General features: G+C 40.5%; 1 protein-coding gene across 1 annotated transcript in view; it reads right to left on the minus strand.

Moving 5' to 3' along the window:
* TMEM200A (transmembrane protein 200A) overlaps nucleotides 1-9,008 on the minus strand; it is a 51,526-nt gene extending 42,518 nt beyond the window's left edge. Inside the window, exon 1 of the mRNA XM_082302436.1 lies at nucleotides 8,967-9,008. The gene's annotated coding sequence lies outside the window, so the exon portion shown is untranslated. The remainder of the gene's footprint in view (nucleotides 1-8,966) is intronic.
* Nucleotides 9,009-22,380: the final 13,372 nt, after the last annotated feature.

A 22,380-nucleotide genomic window follows, 5' to 3' on the forward strand; every position in this document is an offset into this window, starting at 1 on the left:
TCCCCAGCAAATGTTTCTTCAACTGTGAGAATAGTTAGATTAGGAAAGAAAGTTTCGAACTGAATTCCAAAGCCCATCTCTTCAGTCACAAGGTTTAACAAAGCCATACTTAACTTGAGGGTGATGCTGATCTTGGCTTCTTAAGGAGTTTTAAGCAATGGCCCATTTCCAAAGCACTTAATATTCTCAGCTGAAAATTACCTCCTAAGCACAAACCTGAAAACCAAGATTGACAGACCTTACTCAGAATTAAATTTGGTCTAGTAACAACTAGAATATTCTATAAAAGAGATAAAGAGTTTTCCCTGAGTCTAGGTCTAAATCCTGGAAGGAAGGAGTGCAGAAACTAAGGGTCACACAGACCACTTTCTGCTCCACATTCTCCCTTTGGACTTTGCCTTCCCTAACGCAGGGTAGATACTTGGTAACATGCACACTGACAAAAATGTTTGTAAAAGCAAAGATTAAGTACTTTTAGAATTCTTTGGAGAAAGTAGGAAAACCCACGACCATCACATCATGAAGTCATAGACTCATTTAGATTGGAAAAGACCACAGAGATCATGAGTCTAACCAGTACCTTAGCACTCATTTCCAAGTCCACCACTAAACCATGTCTCTACATGCCACATCTACATGCTTTTTAAGTACCTCCAGGGATGGTGACTCAACCACTTCCTTGGCAGACTGTTACAATGCTTGACAACCCTTTCAGTGGAGAATTTCTTCCTAACCTATAATCACACGCATGCTGTAAAAGTTGCGCAACAAAACATTAAAAAAAGCTATACTACTTCACCTGGGCCCAGCCTCTCGTAGTCTGATTCTGTGATAATCTCATCTCTTTTACAGGAATTATATAATGTATGGAATGCCATCTAGTCATAATCTCTGAATTTCACAGGGAAAAAAACAACCAAACACCAATCCAACTGAATTTTAAAGTTCACAAGATTAAGAACTTTAATAAAAAAGAACTACAGTCTCAGCTATTTTCATTATCATTTCAACTGTACAGTCAGTAGGACAACAAAAAAATTACAAACTGTGTTCTTCAAAACACAGCATTGCTTGTCCTTAATCAGTAAATGCTTCTGTGTGTAATTTAATTGGTATGTATATTGGTTGCAAGCTTGGATCAGACTCATGTCTTTCTAATATAATATAGTCTACTGAACTATGTTCCAGCAATGTATGCAGATATTCCACCATGGGCACCAGCTAATGAGGCCATGTCCTGGGAGAATAATATTGAATTAGCAAAAGAATGGCAATAAATTCAGAATAGGCGTCTGCAAAGTAATTTGAGAAGAAATGTCTTCCTGGCAAAGAGCAAAGCAAATACTTTGTAGGGGTCATAGCAAGGGTTTGGGGAAAACACTTTGGCACTGAATTAATGCAAAGGGATTCTACTGCTCTAAAGACTATAAACCATATTAATGGCAAGACAGGACTTCCCAAAAAGAGTCTGTTAGGCCTCTGGATGTTTATTATTAATATCTGCTAGCCATTTTTGTACAGGCTACTATTACTAGGCAAATAATTGTGACAGTAAGGAACTGCCAGCTAGAGGTTTATTTTGTGCACAGGTTTTGTGCTTGTTTGGTAAATCTCTTGTAATCCATTTGGGAGTATGGTCACACTATCAGTCAGGTTGGAAGAGACCACAGTAGGTCATCTGGTCCAGCCTCCTTTCTCAAGTAGGGTTATCCTAGAGAACATGGCATAGGATTGTGTCCAGACAGTTCTTCAATATCCCCAGTGAGGGAGACTCCACACCCTCTCCAGGCAATCTGTTCCACTGCATAGCCACTGCACAGTAAAAAGTTCTTCCTCATATTCAGATGGAACTTCCTGCGCATCAGTTTCTGTCCATTGCCTCTTGCCCTAGTGGTTTGCACCACCAAGCAGAGCCTGGCTCCATCCTCTTGGATGTCTCTCCCTTTTAGACATTTATACACACTGATGAAGTCCCCTCCCAGTCATCTCTTCTCAAGGCTGAACAGGCCCAGATCCCTCAGCCCTTCCTCATAAGAGAGGCGCTCCAGTCCCCCAGTCATCCTCACAGCCCTCCACTGGACCTGCTCCAGGAGCTCCATGTCTCTCTTGTGCTGAGGAGCCCAGAACTGGACACAGCACTCCGGATGTGGCCTCAGCAGGGCTGAGTACAGGGGCAGGATCACATCCCTCATGCTGCTGGCAATGCTTTTCCTAATGCACCACAGGATTCTGTTGGCCTTCTTTGCCACAAGGTGGCCACTCTCTTGGTGTCCCAGTATGTTCTTCCACCAATTCCACAAACTTTGTGCATCCAAAGATAATGTTCCAAATTCCATTTTCCATATTACTGTGATAGCAAACTGACATCAGATTTCTTTTAACATAATTAGAGCAGACAATATCTTCCAAATATAGCTTTTAACATACTACTTCTGTTTAAAATCTGTGTATATTAGGATAATTGTAGTAAGATAGTTTCAGCTGAGGTGGAAAAACATTCTAACAAGTCATGGATTTCATGCTCAGTACTGGCTGGTGTCCCCAGGCACAGGCCCAGGTAGTGGGACCCACCATGGCTCTTTAACACTACCACAAGGATGCTATGGACATTTGCAATCAAGGTCAGCTAGCACCCTCTCAGGCACTTAGCTGGTTCAGTCTAGAAGCTCTTTCCAAACAGTCCGTTTGGATATGACCATCTGAAAGACAGTTTAGCACCCACACAGAGCCAGACCACTCTGGCTGACCTCATGGCCAGAAAACAGGTCTTGGCTTCATCAGTTTCTTAACACAGATATAGCAAAAACATATCAGAAAGAAAAATCTGTGTAAGTATGGTAGCTAAGTATTCATGATAAATACCAGTTAATTATCCAGTGTTTGAAGGATGTCCCCGTTATGCTTATTGTGCTCACTGGTCTTCTGCGAGACAATGACAAATTGAATAGATCAACATGTTGATAACTTTTGGGTTTAGAGTATTAGTCTGCTTGCAAATGAAAACAACAGTTCACCTAACTTTCAAGTACTTCAAAATGCAGTTTCAATCTTTGTAAACAAACAATCCTTCATAGCTCCCTTTCCTTTAATATGTCTGTTTGAACTGATTTACTTACAGTGTATCTTCTGGAAGAAGTGTTTAACATCATTTTTGCAGAACATTTTACTTACTACACAACAAAGACAGTTCATTTAAAATGCATCTCAAGGAGACAAGAATTAATCTCTTCATTTTCCAGTCTGATTTTCCATGAGATGCTTCAAAAAAGAAATACCACCACATCTTTTATTCTTACTATTATCTCCATTATTTGAGTTTCTTTCCATTTATAACACTGGATGTAGCATAATTTATCTTTAGAAATGCAACTTATTATATCTAATTCTCTTTCTGCCTTCACATTTTTTCTATCTTCAATATTTCCATTTTGTGTTTTGCTCTTTTTCCCCTTTCCCTTCTCCCTCTCCTGTTTTCTTCCTTCCTTGTTCTTTTTTTTTTGTCTGTTTTCTGTCATCTAACTTCTCCTTCCTACAAAAATAATAGTCACACCTCAGGTGAAACAAGCCAGCTGTTAAATACACAATAATTTATAGCAAGAAGCAGACCTCTGCCAAGTCTCAGACACTGTATCAGGTTTATTCAGTTGACCCCACCCTGACATCCACGTCTCTAGAAAGCACAGTTGCAGGGCACATCCCTTTTTCCAAGCAGAGGGCTGCCTCACACCTTATGCACCAAGTTTGTCTAGCAGAAGATCATGCAAAAGACAGAAGCTATAGCAGCTGTTATGTACACCCTGTGTGCTCCAAGGAACAGTCCTTGGGAAAGCTTGTTTGCTGCAGCAAAATGCTGCCCCAACACACAAGGTTGCTTTTATTCCTCTTTATGAAAGAATACATCAGTTGTACATCTCACATGTACATTACACATGTGATATGCCTTTATTACTTTGAATTACCCAAAGGAAAGACAAAACACCAGGATTTTGAGCAACAATTTTACACCAGATGGATGGACAAATAATAGCACTTTTTTTTCATCTAATACATAGCAAAATGGAAGGAATAAAATTAACTAGATACAAACTTGTTCTTCAACAATGTGCAACTGATTACAGAAAAGCAGAGCAATTTATTCAGACACATTCAGATGGAGAATGTGAAAAAACCCTTATATTACTGCTACCACTATGATACCGAATTCAACATGTGACATTTATAACAGGCTTCTAATTAATGGGCTTTTAGGGTGATTTAAATTGACAGAAATTAAAATTACTTTCAGAATTTCACCTTTATTAGAAAAAAGTAGTGTAACTACTATTGAAAAGATCTAAAAAACTTGGTTTGATATCACATTCAGTCTCTGAGCTAATGCTACATATTCACAGGTATCAAAGCACAAACCTCTACTACTTAAAGAATTTAGTGAAACTAACCAATTGTCAGAACTCGTAGGCCATTAGCACCCAACTGTATCAATGCTTTGTCGAAAAGGTCCTTTCCATTTCACACCTAGCGTGAATGTTTCAACTGACTCAAATTTTAGCACTTTTTATCAATGGGTTTTAAAATCTCAATACTAGGATGCTCAGTCCAACTCTATCTGTGAAACAGCAACTAGAAAAAACAAAATAATGTAAAAAGGGATTTCTCCTCTTTCCTTCTACTTCTTTGCCTTTAAACTAGATCCTATGAAAAGTAACCTATGCTATATTTTACATCTCTTGAGATTTTAAAAATCTGATTTATTATTGTGTGTATCTAAAGCATTCTTCATTGAAGTGACAAAATCCTGGTTTTTCTGATTAGTAAGAGTTTCATCGTTCAGCTTAGTGGGGAGAAATTAAAAGACAATTTAGAGAAATATCTCCTTTGTTTCTACTTATTTCAATTGGAGGAAAATGGTCACACTTCCAACAAAAGGAACAATTCCAGTGGTATATAAATGATAACAAGATGTTGATATAGACAGACACAAGACAGTAAAGCGAAAACCATTTACATTTCACATTAGACTTTTCAGAATCTTTATGCACAAAAAAAGGTAGTTTATTGCTTTATTTTCCACAAGTCTGTTTTTCCTGAAAAGCTCTGCTGTATCATTACATCTCATTTGCAATGTTCCTCAGATGCCTAGTTTTGGTTAGGTGGACTTGCATCACCCTGTCACACTTTTTTAGGTACTAAAACATGCAGAAAAAAGAACAATAACTTTCCCCAACCAGAAACACAGATGGGCAGAAGAAATTACTGAGGATGAACATCTTTATTTTTGTCAGGTCTTCTGGACATAAACTCGTTTTAAAACAATCAGGTACTCTTTTGCTGACAAATTCAGCAAAAGACTAAAGAAAACTGAGTGATACAAACGTGTTCTGCTACTGCTGCAGATAAAAGACTTCAAGTACCTCTGTACTACAGGTTATCCATCCCACTTGACTAGCTGTGCAAATAAAGAAAAACTTGATTTTTAAAAAAAGGCGTCTCTGAATCATGTAGTTTAAAATCACTGATCCTGTAAGAAAGTTCAGGACAGAAAATGTAATTTCATTTATACTAAGAGACTAATATAATGTCAGTATTTCAGTACTAAGTTCTGCCATCACATCACTTGGGCTGCCTCTGGCAAGATTCACCTATTTGAGGAGCAGTTACACATTTAGATACACCTGGTACTGAATTGTCTGATGTGGAAATGGTTAATGATGGAACAGAGTAACAACATCTTGCTTCAGAGTTAGGCTGAAGCATCAGCATGAAAGTTTAGAACAGTGCTCATTCTCACACGCTCCACAAATGATGGACACTGAGAAACTGGCAAAACTAGTGGGCAGAGCAACAGCTGGGTAAACATCTGCTCAGTAGTTTAATTCACTGATGTTGTCAGCATTCCACCCTTCCATGCAACCAACAGTCCATTTAACCCATACAATCTCTGGGTAAGTAAGTTCTTATGTTTTATCCGGTGAAGGAGAAATGCAGAAACTTTTCCTCACAGTATATTTATTGTATAGTTAAAGTACTAACTGAAACTAGAGCATTAACTCAAGCACCGCCTGCAATTTCCATTTCTCCACTTCTAGTAGGCTTGGAGAGTGGACACAACTTCCCTACAAAGATTTTTAACTCAACTATTTATTAGCACCTTTGAGTTACTCAAAAGCAGTTAGCAGCACAGGAAGCAATACAAAGATTCTGCTGATAAATGGGCATTGAGAATGGACCCCCCTAAATCCTGACAGTAAGGGATTTCTTCCCACATCCATCATAATGGAGCATCAAAATTTTTAACAGGGTTTCAGAGAATAGATTGAAATCTTGTTAAGGCTTCTACACAGAACTGTAGTACAAACTACAGTATTCTACTGGGTTTTCAGCTGCCTTTCCAGAACTGTTCTCCTTAGACTCTGTTTACCAGCCTCATACAGAGGTCTGAAGCACCGTAAAATGTTTGAATTGGCATGACATGGTTGCATTTTCATGTTTCACATCTTCATATGTTTTACTCTCCTATCTTGCACACCAGAAAATGATTTGCACCTGCCCCTTTGTTCCAGTATCATGAGATCAAACATGTAGATTACAAATAACTGAACTATTATAAAGCACAATGGCACCAAATCAAATTGAGGCAACACTAGCTAGGACGCACAGCTCCCCTTCTACTACATTCACTACCACTATTACAGACAAGACTGCCAGGATTCTATTGTTAATTTAAAAAAAAAATAGGAAACTATTCATGACAATAGGTTTCATGTATTTTATATTATAACTTTTTCTGGTTTCAGTAATTTTAATGGATGTTTCCACTGATTTTCAGCATTTCTGATTTCTGCCTCCTAAAATATACCGAACAAAACACAAAAAGTAGCAGTCTCCTCCTGCTGTTCCACTGATGTACTCTACTCCTTAACCAATTTTCACTTTGCATTTTCCCCTTTCGCCCTCAACAGGTGAGAGTCAACAGAGAATATACAACCCATGAGATGTGGCTGAGGTGAGCACCAGCACAAAGCATAGATATTTTGTGTCAGGTATTTTGTGTTGTAGGCCCAGCATTCAAGGAAGTGGAGGCAGAACACACAGAGAGGGCTTGGTCCAGAGAAGGTCTAGTAGTGCAGTTAAGACAGTGAAGAGTTTCACTGAAGTTACCAGGACAAATTGCCATGTGCAATGAACTCAAGACCTTGGGTGATCATTAGGGATGAAGTTGGAACTGCACACCTGCTTGAGAGTGAGCAAACATTCCAGTCCTTTGTCAGAGCAGGGCTTGCTTAGTCCATACTTCACAGGATTAGATTCAAACAGCCCACTTTTTATAATCTGATTACAGAGCTTCCACAAAAATAAATTCCAGTGAGGTTATATTGGGCAAAACTATGTCTGTACATAGAATAAAGTAATTCTAACGTGCTCAATGCTTGCATCAGGTGTCCAACTTCCATTTGGATCATTGTTGCAATCCAACCAAGGAGCAACAAACAAAATGTTTCTATGCCAACAAAATATCAATTATATATGATTTTATTTCCCAAATTACTAGTTAAGTACCTCAATATCTTTATCCATGACAGTGTTTTTCTGTTCTCAGGACAAAATATCTAATTGTAACTCATGATTTGAATTTCTAAAAATTATCTTACAATTATCTTCTAACAAGTATTTAGCTAAACATACATTTCCTGCCAACAAAAGTACACTAAACCATTCCAACTTGAATGACCCTTTAGCTTAATCATTAAGGAACTTCAGTTACATTCAATGGAAATATAATTTTATGGTTTAAATGTTGGGATTTTTTTCACACTTTCTACAAAGCAGCACCAGAACTACTAAAAAAAAAAAATGCAGTTTCTTCCTATCTGGACACTTGGTTTCCATCACATGGATTCTATGCATCATCTACTTAAGAGAAAAATAACAGAATAGTTGCTAGTGTATTGATCTAGCACGAAGGTAAGGCAGAGAAGACAAAACCTTTGCTGACAGAATTTTATTGAACAATACAGTCCTCAGGTCCTAAAAGCATTATGAAGTGCAAGTCCACTACATCGCTACAGGTTATTTTGTAGTTCATGGTACACAGAATGCTACACTAAAGGAATACTTTTGTCTGGATACTTTTGCCTTTGAACAATAAAACCAGTTTTATTTTTCGTAACTACTGCATACAATAGACTATTAAGTGTCAAGTAGATACAGCTACTGCAATTCCAGATCTGCACAAAAGCTGCACACGTATTGAATTCAAGCGCAAACACTAACAATATTTATGTTAGTAGGCTCTCAGGAATATCTGCCATGCATCCGAGCTGTTCGCAGTACTTTTGTTTCAAAGTCTGCCTCACTAGTAAGCTTATATCTACCCGGTGAACGATTTATTTAGCACTGAGTTATGTTCGCACGCAAGGGAATAGAGCAATCCCCATCTGTCTCTCATCCTTCCAGATACCCAGCGCACCACCATTTTCCCCGCAAACAAAGGTTAAGGAAAGCCCAGCTCCTGTGAAAATAAAGGCAAAGGGGCAACTCGCCGGGTCGGGAGCGGCACGGGGGGCGCAGCCTGGGGGCAGCCCCCGGCGGGGCAGTGCCAGCCGGGATCCCGACCGGCGGGGCAGGCGACGGCAGTACTAAAGTATTTCGGACCCAAGCGCAGACAAAAGAGGGTGTGTAGCAGCTGCGCGGAGCGCGGCAGCCGCCGGCACGCCAGCCCGCTCCGCTCGGGAGGCAGAAAGTCCATTTCTGGCAAGGAAAAACCCACCCACCCGTGCCGCTCCCCTCCTGCCCCTCGCCGCCGATGTCAGGGGCGCGTTTCCCGGTGCCCCCAGCCACCGCCGGCAGGAACGGGCAAGGCAAAGCCCCTCCGCTCCCGAGGAGGGGTGACGGCTTCGGGCGGGTTGAAGTTTGGGGACGAAAGGTAGACCTCGACCACACGCACTCTCACTCGCCTCGCCGCTTACCTGTGGGGAGGTGCGCGGTGCCCGCAGCCCTCCCGGCGCGGCGAGCTGAGGAGCTGCGCCGTGCCCGTCAGACACGGGGCTTCTCCGGTGAGGCGGCGGCTGGCTCAGGGAGTGACAGGGCGGCGGCTCCCCTCGCCCTTCCCCGGCACCGTGCTCGGCGAGAGGCGGGCGGGGGCAGGCATGGCGAGCAGGCAGGAGCGGGGCCGGGGCGGTCACTGCCGGCCGGAGGAGGACGCCCGCCGCCCGGGGGCTGCGCGCCCCCCCGCCGCCGCCAGCGCACGGCCAGCCGGAGGCGGCCTCCCCCTGCTCGCCCCGCGGCGACGGGCGGGTGCCATAGCAGCGCTCCGCGGGAGCCGCCGAGGGGGGACGGCCGCCAAGCAGCCGCCCCGGGGGGCGTGGGCGGGCGGCGGCTCCGCGGCGCAAAAGTTTCCCGGCTCCTCAGCAGGGTGTCCCTGGCGCCGCGGGGGTGGTGGAAGGGGACGGACCCCGCTCTCACAGCCGGCCCGACCGCTCCGCTCAGTGCCCCGCCGGCCGCCCGCGGCAAAGTTTCACTCCGAAACCCCGCGGCTGCGGCCCTGTCTCCATGGAAACGACCCCCTGGTTTCCCTCCGCTCCCCACGGGACGAGGCGGAGGCAGGCAGCCCTGTAGCCAGTCGCGGCGATGGGAGGCAGACGGGACGAGCCCGGCGGGCGCTAGGCAGGTCTGGCCGCAGGCACCGCCCGGGACGGGACGGCGGCCGGAGAAAGGGGCAGGCTGAGCCGCGGTACCGGGACACGGTTCCTTCTCTACCTCCCGCCCCCGGGGAACTTTGCCGGCTCCCCCAAGGAGAGCGCGAGCAGCCGCTCCCGCCGGGACCAGCCGGCCGGAGCGCCTCCTCCGCGGGACCTCCCCACGCTGCTCTGCCGGCAGCCCCGCCGGAGCGGCGGATTTGTAGCGCGCCCGGTTCCGCCCCGCCGGGCTCGGGGGCCGCGGCCGCGAGGGAGGAGTCACCGGCGCGGGAGGGGAGCGCGGGGGTGCCGGTCACGGTGTCGCGGGCGCGCCTGGGGTCTCCCGGCGGGAATCGGCCTTTCCTGGCGGGGGTCGGTCTTTCCTGACGGTGCAGAGGGGAGCGGGGGCCCTCCGGGTTCCCGCCCTCCCTGACCCCGTGTGAGAGCGCGACGGGAACCGTGGGAGCGCAGAATGATTCACCGCAATGTGGGGGCTCTTGACCTCGGATGCAATTACCTTTTATGATTCAGCTTTTCCTTTTTACGCATATTTTGGGGAGTTTCTTTTGAGGCCGCCCGCCCACCCCTCGTGTCCAGCCAGAGACGGCAAAGTTTATCTACCTGGTGCTCGCACCTTCCAGTCGGGCGAGGTAATACAGCAGATGGGCTTGGGAGAGGGGATGACTCCAGCCTGCATGGGAGCTCTCCACATCAAACATGTCTTCTGGGGGGAAAGTAAGAACGACCCCGCACTTGCTTTGCATTGCTAGAAGGTTTTATTTCATATTTTAAAGTTGATTTAAGTGTTGCCGTTTTCTTTTATTCAATTTACTGCAATTCTATCTAATGCATCTCCCAAAAAAAGACAAATACTGACCTTGGTATAAGCATATCTAAATTTTTCTTGGGAACTGCTTTCCTCAAGACAGTGACTTAGGACCTACCATCCATCCTGTAATAGTACTTCCAGTCCTAACTGCATGCAATTGCTTTGTGGTTTTACAATGTGTTGTCAGTTCTCAATGTATGCTTTATAAAGAATATAATCCTGGTGGCTGCAGTGGCTTCTGCATTAAATACATCCTCCATTATCACCTTATTGTAGCAAGGAGATACAATGCCAGCAACTCTGGACTAGCAAAGAGGCAGGTACTATTCCTCAGAAGTTTGAAACATTGTATTTCCTGCTGTTCAGCATGCTTTGATTCAAGGAGTAAAGAATCACTTTCAAGTGTCAGATTTCTGTCTGTTCATTCAGCTCTTGCTGGATCTGTAATTTGGTTTGTGTGTGATGTAACATGTATTTCATGTCAACTAGTGAGAGGACTGGTATGCAGGCAGTTGTCAACTTCAGAAATGTCAAATTTTGAAAGACCCAGCTGTGTATCACACAGAGGCAATGGATGAAAGGATGATACATGCCCACCAAATCCCAAGTAGATGCAATATGTCTACAAGTAAAAAATCAGAAATTTTCTTTAGCATTTATGGAAAATGTAGATGTGGAAGAGATAGGGAAATGTCACCCTCCTGTGCTGTCAGTAGATGATGAAATGTTGACCAGGGATGTGACATGAACATGCTGGTTTCACCACTGCTCTTGTACTGACTCTGGAAAGGCTGGGGATTTTAAATCCACAAGGCAAAAAATTTGTTCAGTTCTTGCTAGTGACCTTTCTTTTCCCTCCAACAGTGGATGAGGTAGAGTATCACCGTTCCTTTTTTCTTGTCATTGTTTAACCCCAGCTGGCAACTGAACACCACACAGCCACTTGCTTGCTCTTCCCTGGTGGGATGGCAGAGAGAATCACAAGAGCAAAAGTGAGAAAACTCATGGGCTGAGATAAAGACATTTAATAGGCAAAGCAAAAGCCACGTATGCAAGCAAAGCAAAACAAGGAATTAATTTACCACTTCCTGTGGGCAGGCAGGTGTTCAGCCATCTTCAGGAGAGAGGGGCTTCATCACGTGTAACAGTGACTTGGGCAGACAAATGCCATCACTCTGAACGTGCCCCTCTTCCTCCTTCCTCCAGCTCTATTTGCTGAGCATGATACCATATGCTATATCCATGTGGCTAGTTGGGGTCAGCTATCCCAGCTATCCAGTCTGTGCCCAGTTCCTTGTGCAGCCCCAGCCTCCTCCCTGGTGGATTGGAGTGAGAAGCAGAAAAGGCCTTGGCTCTTACATAAGCACTGCTTGGCAGTAATTAATGCATCCCCATTTTATCAACAGCACAAATCCCAACAGCTAGCCCCATACTAGCTGCTATGAAGAAACCATCCTCATAAACCCTCAGATGATTTATGGCCTCAAACAGTGCCCATCCTGGAAAAAAACCCTAGGCAAGTGACAGAACCAGTGTGGTTTTATGGACAGAGTAAATAGGCTGGAGGATAATTTCAGTATTGTTACTAGGTGAGAAGCATCCCTAGGGTGGACTTCCCCTTCCATTTGCTGTATATTAAAAACCCACTGACAGTGAACCACGACTGTTGGTTTTATACATGATCCATAAGTTATATGTAGAAAAAAGTGATAATTTTAATTATTGTGGGCAACACATTTTGTGGGAGATTGCTGTGGATTATAGTACAAGAGCTGCCCACCCTAGTGACAGACATATGGAAGATGTGTTTTGCAAGCAGATGAAGTTCAGTTTTGCTACTTTCCTGTGTTGCCTGGAGCCTTCTAAAATTCTACCAGTGCATTCTTAAAGATGGGTAGCGTCTGCTCCTTTTCCTAAATACAGCAGTTTTATACTGACCTTAAAATCACTGATTTAAGGAATTTGCTCCTGATCTGCAGTAGAAAGAGGAGAATGACTGAGATCTGAAAGAGGCTCTTCAGATCTCAGTCATCTGCACATCTCTGGAGAGTCGATATCAAGACCAATATTTCAGGCATTAAATGTCAACACTGATATTGCTAACACTTGATAAAACAAATATTTTAGTACATTAATTATAAAGTGGTTACTTCTGAGATTATAGCAAGAATCAGTAATTTTAGCCTCATGAGTGAAAGGCATGGAATACTTTTATTTGAAAGTTGGGATGTCAGCAGTATTATACTAATTTCCCTTCCACCCTACACCTTTCAGTTTATGCTATGAAAAGACATCCATTTACTGTAATAAGCAAGGCAGTGGGTGGATCAAACTGTGTGTCTTCCATAAATTTAATCCAATTAAAGAGAAAGCAGGCATTCTTTTAGTTTTGGACATGATATTTTTCTAAGATCTAGATTCATTTCTACTTCAAATTTCATTAAAAATTCTGACACTTGACTGTCCTGTGTAATAACAAGTTGATATGAAGTATCCTGAATTTGGAACACAAATGAAACTGAAGATTGAAAGGATCCCCACTAGAGCTAAACAGCTGTAGTCAGGTCCAGACCATTACAGTGAGAATAAATGACACCATAAGTTTTTGTTTTTGCTAAGACTTAGTGTGAATTGTACTGTGATACTGTTATCTTACATACCTTATTTTCCATATTATATTAAATTTTTAAAAATTGGTCAAAATCTGTTATCCCTTTAATTCTGATTGAGACTGTGGATGCTAAAAAGCAGGAGCAGAGGAATTTTCCAGCTGCTGAAGCATTTTGTGAAGTTTTCCCTTCTCATGCAAGCTAGCTGAAAACAGTGTAGAGATTTTTGTAAGCCAAGACTTTATCTTGCAGCTGCACGGTTTTGTTATGGTACACTAGAGAAAATATTCTGAATGGGGGTTAGAGAACCTCAGCCAATCCTTCTAAGGGGTGGCTGGTCAAGCTCCCAATCATATCATGGTCTCTTATGTACAAAGGTATATAACCTAGCTTGTGTTTAATAAAATAATTCCATTTTCTCCTTGGACTTGTGTCGTGATTCTGGCTTGTTTCTTGGTACAACAGCGACATAAGACATAAAAGAAGTCTTCAAACCATCATTTGTTCATACTGATTTGTTCATACTCAATTTTTTTGTAGTGTGATTGGTGAGAATATGGTATCTATAAGCAGTGAATGAGTGTCAAGAATTTCTTGGTGATAAAAAATTATTTGTTAGTCAATAAATAATAAACACGTAACTGCAAATAAAACTCTGCCCTAATGACTGATTTCTGCCTCTGAAAGTACAAAATCTAATCTCTTTAATCTGTTCATGAGAAAATGCTTAAGCAATCACAGACCGAAATGGTGTCTAAGTATTAAATAACCAGCCTGTTCCATGTACTCAGGAGGTACAAACTAGTAACCAAAATGCAGACATAAATGATCTGAATAATCCCACTGTCTCTCTTAAAACAAAACCCACCTTTTCTCACCATGAGAGGTTTAGAAGAGGTGTCCTTACTGGTTTTTCTTGTCCTATGCTATACGGGCTTACATGCATGCTGCAAACTGGCTTATACATGCTTTACTGACAGGTTAGCTCCTTGCCCCTTAGACCAGTATCTATTACCAAACAACAAGATGGTTAACAGGTAATTAACTTTTTTTTTCTTCTCTGGTGCCACTAGTCCTACCAGGAGTTCATCATCAATGCCAGCAGAGCTACTTTGCTGGTGTCCTTATAACACCAGCGTGAAGCTCGTTTCAATATTTCCTAGAAAAACCTTGAAAACGACTTGCTGCAATGCTGAAACCACTGATTCTCAAGCTGACCATTTCAATTCCTGGTAGTCATCTGTTACATACCATCTTTACTCAGCTGTAAGCTTTTCACAGCATACAGTATCTCCTCCGTTTGCAGCTGTATGCCGCCGAGGGAAATCAGTGAGATCCTGTTTAGCAGAAGTATGGTGCAGATATTTGACAACAGCAAAGAAAGTCAAGAAACACAGGGCCAAGAAAATGTCAGAATCATACAGAATAATCTTGGCATGTGTCACTATTTATCTTAACGACAGTTACACAGCATGCAATACTATGTAATTTGCCATTTATTGGCTCGAGCTTTACCTCAACCAGTTTCTGAAACTAGTGAGAATACAGACAGAAATGTCTGCTTCCAAATGATTTGTGAGCTGTCAACAGCAGTAAAAATGCTGATTTGACTTAATCCTTTCATACTTTGCTACAGTCTAACTTTTTTTGAAAAGATAGAAACTCATCACTTCAAGTATGATGAAAGCCTATATATATAAAAAATAAAGCTTTGAAAATCATATTGGTAGTTTCTTTAAGTAGAAAGCCAAGGTTTTCTCTCTGCTAGCATTGAAAGTATATATGGCCTTTTCTATATAAAAAAGAATTTGCTGGAGTATCTATTCTCTTATTAACAGCTGAAGTATGAAACAAGTGTTTGAGTTGAGTGGCTTTTAATCTGTGTGAAAGTGGTATAAGAAATCAGGTCTTCTTAAACATGTTCCACTGGCATAATAAAATTTATTTTGGTTTTATTTGAAATCTTCATCTGAAGAATGCATTATTAGATATGAATACCTGGATATGTTAGAATGTACAATGTTGGTGTCTAATAAAAAACACAGAAAAAACCCATTATTTATTATGCACATACAGGTGAAAAGACTGAACAGTACACTGAATAAGGGAAGTAAAATAGCTATGAAGTGGAATTCTCCTTTAATGCATAGAATAGTGAGGAAAAAAGAAAATTCCCAAAAGGTGTTTCTTTCTTTTCAGTTTATTATTAAAGTCACTGCAGTTTAAGAACTTCAGCCTATGTCTGGGAGATTTTCTCTAGCTGGCATCTTTAAATAGCAGCACCATCTTGAAAGAAAGTTGGAAAGTAACATACAGCTTTCATGTCCATCGCAGCAGAAGCACTCAATAAATAAAGTACTAGTGGAATAATTTGGGATTTTTTTAAGAAAAAATATACAGAAAATATAGTCTTTTCTCAGATTACTGAATTCTTTGGAGCAGATACCTTTTCTTCTCTGCATGTAAGATTTCTTGCTACTGAATCAAAAAACGCAGCTCTTCTGTTTGAACTGTTTCAAGTCAAGGCAAGAAGGTGGGATGCTGGGACTGTAGGTAGAGTATTTCTTTGTTTGCATAAGGATTTGTCTCTGCATTTTATACGCCAGAAGTAGTGCCAGCAAAAGAGAAGATGGCTAACAGGATTGCCAGATTTTCATCATTTATTTCTGGGAAGATAACAAAAAGCAACAGAATGTGCAACTTAGCTTACTAGTTTCTTAAGAAACTTCCCATGCAAGTGCTGTCATGAGCATCAGTCATACTATCTCTGGATAAAATTCCACTGGGGACTTAGAGGAAATTAGGAGCAAGTGAAGCAGGACCGTATTTGAGAGAAGTATTGTTGCTCTTCTGAATGAATATGTAAAAAATGGAGAAAGAATAATTGCTTCACAATTTGGAATGGTGTCACTGAAGTATTTTGTATGTCGCATAGTAATTATCGGTGATCATTTCAGTTGTGGCGATAGTGAGTTCAGTCTTCATGCCATTCCATGCCATCTCAAATTTTTCTCATTATTGTTGGGATAGAGAGATCTGTGAAGCACCAGGAGAAGTGAATAGATGACTCTTGTTTGAAAACATATACCCCTACCAAAATGCATCATTAAGAGAAGTATTCCTCTGTCACATACTTCCATAGAAATAAAAGCCATATCCATGTAATAAATTCAGTCTTATTATGTAAAATGTGAAAATAATTACCTACAACTGCTACCAATGAGGTTCCTAAATATTATTTTTTCTAGACAAAATAGAAACTGGAACTGAACAGCTTGCTTTGTTAAGAAAGCATGAGGATGTTAAAAGCTTTCTGTTGTGAGGGCCTTCCAGTATGACACGATTGTGCAAGTCTCCTGAAAAAATAAGTCCCATTGACAGCCTAGACAAAAGTTGGCTTTCATTTTAAAAGTTTGAGAAGGTGCACAGAATCTTGGAAATGTTCTGTAAAATATCAGTCATTGTTTCCAAGCTTTATGAAAAAGAGTTTGTAGTTTGTGGTTCTGTTACTTTTTATGCTTGTTTCTAAAAGACAAATGCCAAATAATTCTGTAACAAAGACTACCAAATATGACAATTAAAGCAGACTACTTAATGGGACCAGGGAATTAACATTTCCTATGAGAATAGTTATGAAAATGGTGTTTATGCCCAATACAACATTTTGATTCCAACAAAACACAAATCTATAGTCTATGTTACCTGGCATTTCAAGGACTTAAGGACTTCATCCTGTGTAAAAGATTAGTCCTTGTAAATTTTTTTCTCACCAGCCCTCTCAGGACCTGGTTTTAGCAACCACTCTTTTTTTTTTTTTTTAAATCTAGTGAGGATTTAAGGAGGGACTGACAGTTTACTGCTTAAGTCCTGAGGTAGACTTTTGGAGAAGAGGGATTGCTTTGGTTTTGGTTTTTACATTTCAGTGGTGTTAGAAGCTAGAGTATGGACTCAGGGCACAATGTTCACTGACTAAAACTGAGGGAATAGAGTAAAACTAAGAGTAAATACGGTAGAATTAAGGGAAGTATCCCATTTTTTTTGACGACTCCCTTTAAATTCAGTACCCAAAATATTTCTCTTAATGAAGTGTGGCTTGAGCCTCTTCAAGATGCAGATACCATAAAATAAACATTTCAAGACATACTTAACTTTAAACATGAATAAACATGTTTAAACAACTGAAAACCCCATGGGTTTAGACAGTGTTCTGAGTGTCCTGCTAAACCGACTCAGTGATGACTTTGGGGTCTTTGTGCTATAAAAATAACAAGATTGGAGTCTTAATTCTTAGTAGAGTTTTTCTAAAATATGAGTATTAGATAAAATTTACTATTTTGTAATTTTCAGAGTGCAGTTTAGCCCAGCAGTAAGGTCTTCAGATACTCTGCTTGTCCTCCTCAGGAGGTGCTCTGAAACAGTGGAGAACTATTTTAAGCGCTGAAGGAAAGAAGACAGAATGACTTTGTGCCTTTTTGATTTGGGTCTGCATACAAATTATTTCTGTAGTCATATGCCCCATCAACATATGCATATAAGATGTTACCATAACTTAAATTTTTTCCTATCACCTTAGAAAATATTTTGGGTTTTTTGTTTTGGCATGGAACTTGTACTTATAAATAATGGATTTTTAATACATACATACAAAATATATTATAATTACTGCTTGAAAGAATACATATTTCCCTCCTTCCTCAGAAATATTGCATTGCATAGGGATTTAAGTTTTCCCACAAGAATCAAGCAAGACATACTGGAAAGTACATTGTTTTTAGAGGATTGTATGCTAAAGCAATCAAACTGAAAGATATGTCCCAGCTACAAAAAACAAAAAACAGCTGGAAAGAAGTCCTTGACATTTTTATCCCAGTTTAAAAGGCCATGCTGCTGTCGAACATTTATGTAGACACAAGTTAGAAACCTGTAAACAACATTTTCATTTATGAACCAGTAACTGAGAATGCAGCAGATTCTCAGCATAGTTTATATCAGGAAATTGTCTTAGAAGAGACTGTGGACGTAGCTACTATGCCGAAATGTAAAAAGGAAAATTGGGGGATAGTGAAAACCTCTGTACAAAGATACCTTTGAAGGCTTTTATTTATGTTTTTAATGTTCTCTGTACTGCTTAAAGGATTCTAAATGACTGTAAGGGATGATTTAGATACGAACATGTAATCTGCTGCCTATTTCCAGTAAATTATTGACATAAAATGCTTAAGAGAGCAAGAAAAATAACAGCAGAGCCATTCATTAATGAGTTAAATTTCCTTTATTAATAATTGTATGACAATCATATCAATCTACCATTCAGTCTGTTTTATCACTATATTGTCTCAAATCTCATTTATGAATAGGTTATAACTGAATAGTTATTTGTAAAAATTAGTTTTGTTTAAAGGGTAATTAACATAGAAGCTTGAAAAAGGGAAGCCTGCTATTCATTATTTCCATACATCTCCCAGGATTTATTATATCAAAATCCTAGGTACAGCAGTATTCTCTTCAGAGAAATAGTGGTACCCTCACTGAAGTGCAAAAGATGGAAAGGGATCATGTCAAAACATTTTAACCTGATAAAAGAAGAGCTTTCTTTTTAAGATATCTTTAAGCAGTTTTCCAAATGTATTTAAATTAAAGGAGGTACTCAGGAACAAAAAGCTCTACTTGACTACCTGAGCATATTGCTAATTGTTTCAGCACATCTGCTGATGAGCACATAGCAGGCTGGCTGGAGCCTCTGTTAATGAAGTTTTCCAAAATATCAATTCATTCTTTGTGTTGAAATGAAGCACATGGAATTTTGTCGGAGTCTAGTTTGTTTATTTTACTGTCTCCTCTGAAAATATCTTTTTTCTTCACAGCTTGACCAACGCTGGATAACGTCTTCCTCAGGAGAGCAGTTCTGTTACAGTTATTTATACATAAGCAGACAGTTTGTTATGTACCCATCTGCTCTCAAATTGTCATTGACTTTAATGTGAAATTAGTGCCCTGGATATGGCAGAGGAAGGTACTGCCTAGTTCTTACTTCCATTTTATCTGTTAATGGAAGCCATCATGTAGATGACAGGGTAATGATGTTAACCTTGGTTTCCCAATTATATTCCAATGTGAATATTTACCATTTTGGTTTGGTTTTTTTTTTTTAATAAAACTCCCTCTAGAGTTTCCAATTGTCACAGCACTCATGTTCCCACCAGAGCTATTACATAGCATGTCTGTACACTACTGACTGAAACATAAGAGCTTCCATTTTTCATTTAGTCATCAGCTGTGCTTCAACTCTACCGTTTGTTTACCATGGGACTTGAAGCATCTTAATATTCCCATAGAGGGAATCTTAAATCCATATCTTTAGGGGGAAAAATACTTCTGATTTGCAATACATTTAAAAGTATATTTTATTCGAACTTTGCTGCTAACCAGTTTAATTCTACTAAAATCCTGTGATTCATCTGTGATGCCTTTAAAAGCACTTGACAAGCTGAGATTGATGCCAGGCATGCTGACCAGGCAGGTCTCGTCTTTTTTCCTACTACAGTGTTTTTCCCTCTGGAGTCAGGGGCTGCCATGGATGGAAGAACATGATAGAGTATGATTTCACGAGCATGCTGTCATGTTTATTGCCAGAGCCCGTGTTTCCCTACCTCAACACATGCAGACGCATGACGGAGGAAGGGTTCAAGAATGCTGGCTCAGAACCATGTGGAGTAATGAACTTTCATTATCAAAGTGTGGGAGTTTTTTAGTCCAAGTGTAAGTTCTTCACACATACTATTAATTAGAGGGGTTTAGGTTGAAAACTAGCATTCTGGAATAAAAATAATGAAAAGTCAATGCTCAAAAATGCAGGTACAAAACATAAAAATGTTACAATTGCAATGGCACCAGGTGCAGCTGAGTGATATTTATTTGCCCTCAGTTGTAGAGAGAACCCATCTGTTGCATGACAGAGAACAACAAAGCTTGTTAGAAGTTGGCCAGCATAGGAAATATCCCAATTTTATGAAGTGTTTTGAAAGTGCATTGGAGTAAAAAATTACTATGTAAATATAGGAACTCATTTATTTAAGGGCAGTGAGCATCCCATGACATTCTCAGTGCAAATTTGAGATAAGTAATGGCTGTGCAGTACAGAAAAGGGATTCATGGGAGCACAAGCTCCACAGAAGAGTAGCTCTGCAGTCTGTACAGCATAATGTCACAGGCAACAGAGGTTTGATGTGCCACGACCCTCAGCCGCATTCTCTAACACCTGTGCCATTCCGATTTGACCCTGCTTTTATAGGTCATGTTTCTGACAAAAAATATAGAGAAAATGACAAAACTATTCTTTGCAGATGTCTTTTTCAGTCATGATGAGTGAAAAGGGGATGTTAGAAATACTGGCAAAGTATCTACCTTTAGTCTTGTGATGATGCCTGTGAAGTCTGCAGATAATGTGAATTCTGGAAATAGGAAAGCCTTGCAGTGAAAAACATTCAGAAAGACTTTTAAAACACTAGACTCCTTTCAAATGGCTCTGGTTTGTTGATCTGTCGAGAAATCTGAAATCTTACCTCCATAACATGAAAGTAAGTTTCCAAGAATCCAGTCTCAGGGCACGTGTGCATAGAAAAGCTGTTGTGAGGCAAGATAGGGCATAAATTTAAACTTCATATGCTGTTTTGCATAGTCCCCGTATAGATAATTCATTTGGATTTAGGTCCTCTGTAGCATTCACCTTAGCCCTCTTCTAAGGGAAGGATATTCTGACTTCACTGGAGTGTGTCAACATGTAGAGCTAATGCAAAGTATATATTGATTGCAGGGTCCCTTACTGATTGTATCACTTGCTGACAGTGTGCTATATATTGATCTCAGTGGTGCTCCGTGACAGGACAGGAGGCAACGGGCACAAAGTGAAGCCGAGGAGAGTCCCTCTGAACATCAGAAAACACTGTCTTACTGTGAGTACTGGCACAGGTTGCCCAGGGAGATTGTGGAATCTCCATCTTTGGAGAAGCCCAAAATCCATTGCCTTTGGCAACTGGCTCTAGGTAGCCCTACTTGAGCAAGGAGTAGATGATCTCTGGAGGTCACTTCAAACCTCAACTATTCTGTGACTCTGTAGCTATAACTTTTAGAAAATTTAAGTTTACTCATTCCAGGAGGATTTATCGGATGTGGGAGGATAGAAATTAGTTCTATCCACATCACATAATAAGTCTGATGATTTCCTTGTCTTAGATATTAGCTAACTCCTTTCATCTCAGGTTAGCAAGCCAGGGTTTATCCTTTGCAATAGCTACAAAAAACACAGTGAAGGTAAATTGAATTTAATCTTGATCTGTTCTCGAACAGCCTGGTCTACACACATTTTTATACCAATTGAAGTTAATTGCAACTACTCAGCATGGATCCACCACGTTCCCTAAGTGAACTTTATCAATATATAATGCAATTACAACAATGCAGCTGCAGACACCTTACTAACACACCCGTTTGCCTTTCCATTGGGTTCTAAACTTAAATATCATACTCCTCTTTTGTTATCTCTGCCCTTATTGTTTTCTCTGGTTCCTTCAAAACCCATGCACCACTTTCACTGTGGTGGTACCACTGTGTGGTAGCCATGCTTACTGAAATACTGTTCAGCACCTTCTATACTGCTGATGATTTTGCAGAAACTTCTAAAGGAAAATTCTACATTTCTTTAAATATACATTTCAAAGATTTAAATACAGCACACAATCCCAATGGCTTTGCATATAGCAATAGAGAACCTAACACATGATCAAGGACCCTTATTTATGCAGATGATTCCCTTGACTTCAGAAATATTACTGGAATTGGGATGTGTTTCCAGGATCACAATGTTGTGCTTGAAGTCAAATATTAACATGTGTTTATACTGCTATGTGGCTCATTGATTTTCTACCCTGTTCATTGTTTTCTAAAGATACACCTGATAGTTTCCTCATCTGAATGTCTGAATTCATAACTCTGTTTTTCCTAATCTTCCGGACTTCTAAATTACAGATTGATTCAAATCAAGCCTGCAGTACTTTACCTGTAACTGAATATCTTCTAAAATCAAATCTCACTTCAAATACTCTTGTTCAGTGATTTTTTTTTCCATTGGTGTCTAAATCGTGTAAGGAATTTAAACAAGGATTTGTCTGTCATTCACATTTTGAGTTTGACTGCTTTCCAATGAAACTCAAACTTTCATGTATTTAACAATAAAACAGAATAACACATTTTCTGGCGTTCAATATTTGGG

Source organism: Coloeus monedula, assembly GCF_965178545.1.
Source record: "Coloeus monedula genome assembly, chromosome: 2".
NCBI lineage: Eukaryota > Metazoa > Chordata > Aves > Passeriformes > Corvidae > Coloeus > Coloeus monedula.